This window comes from Nymphaea colorata, chromosome 8 (assembly GCF_008831285.2).
Source record: "Nymphaea colorata isolate Beijing-Zhang1983 chromosome 8, ASM883128v2, whole genome shotgun sequence".
NCBI classification, from domain to species: Eukaryota; Viridiplantae; Streptophyta; class Magnoliopsida; order Nymphaeales; family Nymphaeaceae; genus Nymphaea; species Nymphaea colorata.
This window is the reverse complement of record NC_045145.1, coordinates 13,886,388-13,892,973: the sequence shown is the minus strand read 5'-3', so window position 1 is coordinate 13,892,973 and position 6,586 is coordinate 13,886,388.

Here is a 6,586-nt window from a genome sequence, read left to right as displayed (position 1 = left end):
TAATTTTTTAACGTAAGTTCAAATCTTTCTCAAACGGACCGACATGAACAAGAAAAATGTCTAATTTGGTATTTTTCAAAATTTCAATTTAACAATTTAGATGATTTTTTATTTGTTTATTAGATCGGTCTTATTTTTTAGTGTAAGTTCAACTTTTTCTCAAGTCAACGGCACTTGTTTTTTTTTTTCAACTGGGGTGAGGTCCGGCCAAAGAGAAAGCATCGGTCGGCTTATTTTCAGTTTTCACCCCGCGCATCAGGGTGTACGCCAAACCGATTGAAGGAATTAAGTAATCATATCTATATACATATACATGTAAGTAAATTTCATGCGTGCAAGCTTGGGCCGTCTGTATGGACGGCCAGACTCATAGCATTAGAGACGGAGAAAAAGAAAAAAAAAAAGTGTTGGTCATGTCCGCCCGACATCCCATCATAGAAGGAGGTGGAGCAACCCAGTGCCTTGGGCACCTCCTTTCGTCGGCCGGCAGTGAAATCCCACCACCTTGCCGGCAAGAGGAGGGGGTCGGGGAGGCGGCTCCCCCAAGAGATCCTCTGTCAGATGGAGGGGGTGGCACCCACCAGCAGTAGCCTCGGATGGCCCAAGCAGGGTGGCGGCATCACCAGCAACAGGAAGGGGTGTGGTGGCCATCGGCGGGCACCACCGCCTCGCTCGACAATTCTTTCTTTTAAAAATAAAAAATAATGTTCAAAGGTTTTTAATCAATAAAATTGTGGGCTGTCTAAAGGCCAGTAACATATATCTAGATGCTCATCAACAATAATTTGCCAAATTATTCATGTTGATGATTAGTTTTTTTTAACGTTTATTTAGAGGAAGCCTTGTCAAACATAAACCTTGAACAGACCCTTAAGTTTTGCCTTAAGTTTCTTTTACATCATTGAACTCGGAACCCGAATGTCGTGATTACCACTGTTAGCGGTTTTGTAACACTTGAAAGTATAACAACACTCGTAAGATTTTAACCTGGAACCGCTTCTTCTTTGTTGCCGAGTTATGTTACATCTCATGGCAGATGACTTAATATTAAAAAATATGTAAAATAACACACACTTGAAAAATGGAAAAACCAATTCGAGAACGATTCATTGAACACACACTTGAAATGTTAGATTGTAAGATCTCATGTATTTATTTAAGATTGTAAGATCCAACAATTGTTAGATTGAAATGTGAACATTGAACAATTAAAAATTAAATAGCAGTCGAAGGGACTTTTTTCTTTAAAACGAATAAAACGATAGTTGTTCTTTATGAATTGGATTTTAATCCGATCCATTTGACTTGAATCACCTGTACTAGGCAGAATTTTGGACACGTGCTCTGCACAAACTCAGGTCTGCCAAGCCGGCCGTTTGCCATCGGGATGGTGGCCAGACTTTGTTCACGCCAATAAGAGCCCGCCGGCCTTGGATTGGCCTGGCCCGAAATATAACAGAGATTTCATGCCCCAGCTTCTTTACTAAATTAGTTTGATCAGTTTTCATAGAGCAGCAACAGATGCAAATGTCTCGAGCCACGACAAACTAAAATACATTCGAATTCGCTAAAAAATCCATTCTGTACAGCTAAAAATGACAAAATAGCTATATGCATCCCTAGAGCGCTATCACCAAAATACCAATTCATAAGAATCCCCATAAAATTCTCACCTTCCACTGGTTCAATGAGCTCCTCATGTGAACAAAACCCATACCGCCGATGTTTAATTTCCGATGCAACTCTTACTCATCTAATTGAAGCCCAACTTTAAGAATACAAGCCTAAGCTGATCATTCAGCGCATATTCAAAGAAAACAACATGTCCTCAACTGACCTCTCCGAATATTGTCAGCACTACCATATACTATAACAAACATGTGATGGGCAGTGGGCCGACAACCTTGGAAAGGCCATTGTCCCAGTATCAGTCTTTATTATCAGCCACACATGGTAGCATGCATGCCATGGCAGTTGGGTGGATGCGGTCCCTCCATGTGAAGATCGAGGACAATGCTTCGCCGTGAAGGTGGTGATGATGATTGATGGAATATGTCTGTTGGATGATCGTTATTGTGATTCTCAGACCTGTGAAATAAGAACAGGAAAATCCTTCGGAAAAAGAGATACATGGACCGACGAAAAGAAATACAGTGCATATATCAGACAGTTCCATTCCATCCAAGATCGTGAGATTAGTACATTATATGACACTAGGTAAAATACTCCAAGGACAGGTCATGATGTCTCTTGAGTTCTCTAGTCATGGCAAGAGAGGCGTATATATCCATCTACTGTCTAAATCATGGGGCCTGTGGAACTTGTTTCTTTTCTTCATCGACCAAAAGTTCAAAGGAAACTCATACTTGAACTCTTTTGGAAGCAGCGACAGTAGTGGTACGTAGGCTTCACTCAGCACATAAATTACGGGCTTTAATTTCCATTCGAAAGAAAACATAACTGCTTAGCCACCTTCCTGCTCATTCTACCTAAGCAGGGCTGCGAATGAGTGGAATCTGCTACGAGGGTTGTGTCATCTTTTGGTTTGATTAGGGGTTAGATCTGATTCCCACTCAATCTCCAACAAATTTAGCTGCCATCAATCTGAATGCTTTGGATTTGATGGGCACTGGAGATGCAGAGATGAATGATGAGGGCCTATAGTTGCATCTGTGGTACCGACTTTGCACAATAAAAGCCCTCCCCTTTCACAAGAAATTTTTGATCATGATGGTGACTGTTCCCATGCACCAATTTAGCAGATGTATCCAGTAAAATAGCATGAAAGAAATTTCCTCCATGAGCATTTTCGAGCAAGTACTCTGTTGGTTGGGGAACTCATGGAATGCTGCCGGCTGCTGGGCATGTTAATATTGATATACAGTTTAAATCTTCCGTTAGCTGGAGCTCATTTGTTTTTTCATTATAATTTTTTTCATTCTTACTCAAACAGGGGAATTTCGATTTCAACTCAAGTCAACGGTCAAGCAAAACCGACAACCCTAGGCACACTAAATCATGGACCGTAGAACAACCGCTGAATCCGAGTTGAAAATTTTCTAATATTTAATGCATGTGGAAAAGAAGGTGGCGTCTCTGATCGGCGATCAGAGGCCATTTGAGATAGATCCCAGAATCTTAGAAGCCCATTTGGGGGATTATGGGGGATCTTAGATCCGTTGTTTGAAAATCTGGAACTTGACAAAATTGTAGAGTTAAGGTAGACCCCATGAAAGATCGCCCCCAGATTTGAGATCCCAGGTAACCAAATGCCCATAATGAGGATTGACTAAGAAAGCATAAAAGAAGCTTCACTGCCTAACACACTCCAGCCAAAATTGGGACCATAATTTCACAGCTTCAAGGTTTTGGAGTTGTCCTCGTAAGCCTGGTGGTGGGGGCTGATCAATCGATTCGAAAGAAGAGGCTTGTTAAAATACGCAACTAACTAAGGTAGCCAAGGCTTTTCAGAATAAAGGTAGAGATCCACTCGTCCGGGATTACCACGCATGTCAATAGTCTTTCTTTAAAACTTTCAAATAGTATGCCATAAGTGGCAGTAGACATTACTTGCGGATATAAAGAAGGAAAAATTTTGCTGCCACAGCGAGTTTCAAATACCTTCAGTTGAAGTTTGTACTCTTTCCAAAATCCAGTTGCACACCTAAGATCTCTTTGTTCAAAACCTGGTTACTGACGGTAATCAAAATTCGTTTTTCGATGCACCATCGAAACTAACCGCAAGGTGAGAAATTAATATTGCTGTTGTTTCTTAAGTTCTCGCAAAAGTTCGATGAACTCGTACAGTCTGATTTATGCCAAAAAGAAAAAAGCAAGATTTTAAAGTTCGTGAGAAAATTTTAATTCTGTTCTTCACAAAAGAAAGCACACAAACGATCTCGATCAAGGCCTTTGAATCTATGTAAAACTCATTTCTTCTGATTTTCATGAGCCGAATTCAAGTTGCAGCCTTCGCTCTTCCGATAAAGTGAACGTTAATGCTTTGGGAATTAGGAAAAAAGTAGGAGATAGCCAGCTAGAGATTCGTCCTACATATTGCAGCTGCCTAGTACACCTTGGTCCCCACTGGCGTCCAGCGTCTCTGTGACAAAATTGACAGGCCATCGGCTTCCGCATTCAAGTCCACTTGTGGCTAATCATTGCGCCGATTGAACTTCACTTTGTTTCACCCCTATGCCTCCAGTGCTTTCTCATGGCCTCCTCATGCTCTTCTTCTTCCTCCATTGCTTCTGCTCTTTCGAGTGATCCAACAAAGCCAAACATCACTAGCTTTGTTTCCACAAAGCTCGACGGGACTAACTACTCTGCCTGGAGGAAGCAGATTGAACATGTTCTTGCTTTCGAAGGCTTGATGGGGTATGTAGATGGATCAGTTTCTGCTCCCCCACAGATCTCCTTAGCAGCAATCAGTGGCTCCACTATCTCCTGCTTATGTGAGCTGATCCTGAACCCTGATTATGTAGCTTGGAGACGGACCGACCAGCACATCATCAGCCTCCTCCATGCAACGCTTCATCCCTCGGTTCTGTCTGATGTAGTTGGCTGCACCACCTCCAAAGAAGTCTGGGATGCCCTGGCTGAGATGTTTGCTTGCAGATCCGAGCTGCCCGAATCCAACAAAGGTGTCGTCCTCTCTGCCCTTGGTGCACTTGGCTTGTGATCAGGCTTGGTTAATTACCTACTACGCACAAAAGAGGATCTAAATTCCTGTATGATCTATGAGTGTTTTAGCAGCATCAGCATTTTATATCAACTGCATAGCTACCTATGGGCTATGTGTGTGTGCGACTGTTCCATAACCATGGTCCACATGTTCTGTTTGAATATAAATTGAATCAACAATGGACAAGGATGACGCATCTTAGAACAGCACATGTTTAGTCTATTGCCACCCTCATGATAAAATAGAGACCGCTTTCATATTTGTGCTGACTCAAATGCAAGGAGAGCCTATAGTCTATTGCCAGCCTCCTGATCAAGCAGCGCCTATCAAGAGTCGGACACTATGCTACTGGCTACAATCTGAGACATGATCTTCTTGCACTAAAAAATGGTGTCATTCTACATCTTTGCCATGTTTGTAGTGATCTTGTTAGTTTGTAAACTTTCTTATGATTTAGGAGAAAATGCAAAGAAAAAGGTAATGCCGTCACTAGTAGTTCTTTTGGTTAGTTCGAAATGTGTGTATCTCTTACATCGTTGTGCCTTGTCTGATCATGTCTATTTCCTTACTGATCTTCTGTAGTTTTGGTTGACTTAAAATTCTTTTGCTTTCACTTGACATGGTCATGCTTGATGGTACTTGCAGTAAATAACTCGGTACCTAACTAAGCCCTGTCAGGCAGAAAAACTTTTGGGCTTGTTCATGGGGTCAGCTTAAAAATAGGAAAACAAATACCAGTATTTCAATACCTAAATCAGTTAATAATAATAATGTGCAGTTCATTTGATTGACAGTTTCCTTGTCACCTAACAATGACAGTCTTCCTGCAGGTAAAGCAGATTTTTGCAATATATTGATTAATTTGTAGTTGATCAACAATAGGACTCATTTGACCTAAAGAGCAGATCTTAGTTCAGCCTGGCTCCCCCATATATGCAGGTGTTTGCTCTTGGTTTTAGCTTGAGTTTCAATATATGAAGATTCCTTCTCTAATTTTAACAATTTCACTTGCGATAGCTTAGTTCTTTTATTTCTTTGGCTATCTGAATTTAGTACTCTTTCATGGTTGCACCCTGGACTACGTAGGTCAAGGAAAAATTACTTTCCTTTCAGGCATAGAAACCTAAATGAAGAGAGTCCCCAACATGAGAGCTGAGAAATTTAAGAAGAGAAAAGAATGCTATTCTTCGTATGAAATTGCAGTATATATGTACAATGAGATCCATGAATCAAGGATTCTGGCATTACACATGATATGACTGTTAAGAAGATAATTACAGAAAAATAAATAATGAAGATAATTATGGAATATCCATATCTTTTAATGTTATGGTAACTGCAATCGAATCTTACCATAAACATGAAATTCCAAGAATCCGGTAAGAGCTATATGCGAAGGTGGAGACCAGGTTGCAGTTTGCAGCTTCAGCTAATTAATAGCGGTCACATGCACCGAGGCCGAACGACCTGACCTGGCTGCCCATTATTCCTGACCTAACCCTCCATTTAAGTGGGTGCATTGTGAACCAAGAACTGCCAGGTAGCCCCACCGAAAAATTTGTGGCCACAATTATAAGAGAAAAATAACTAGTAGGGCAAGCTTGTGAGGTTTCACCAAGTTGGTGGTGTGTTGATCCAATCGAAAGCTCAAGGAATATCCATTTCTAGGTCAAAGCTGGGTGTGCCGTCATATGAGGGTGGACCTCAATGTTTTTATTTCTCAACTCGAAGGATGCCGAGCTTCAGCCTCTGATGGAGGTGCATTCATCTGCTTTCCTGTTCCCCTTCCTCGTAAAGAGGTTCCACTAATCAGACCCAGTACATACTCGCCCCATCTCCATCAAGAACAGTACAGCTGTGCAATGGTGGGTGCCACCATATACTGTGGAATCCATCAATTTC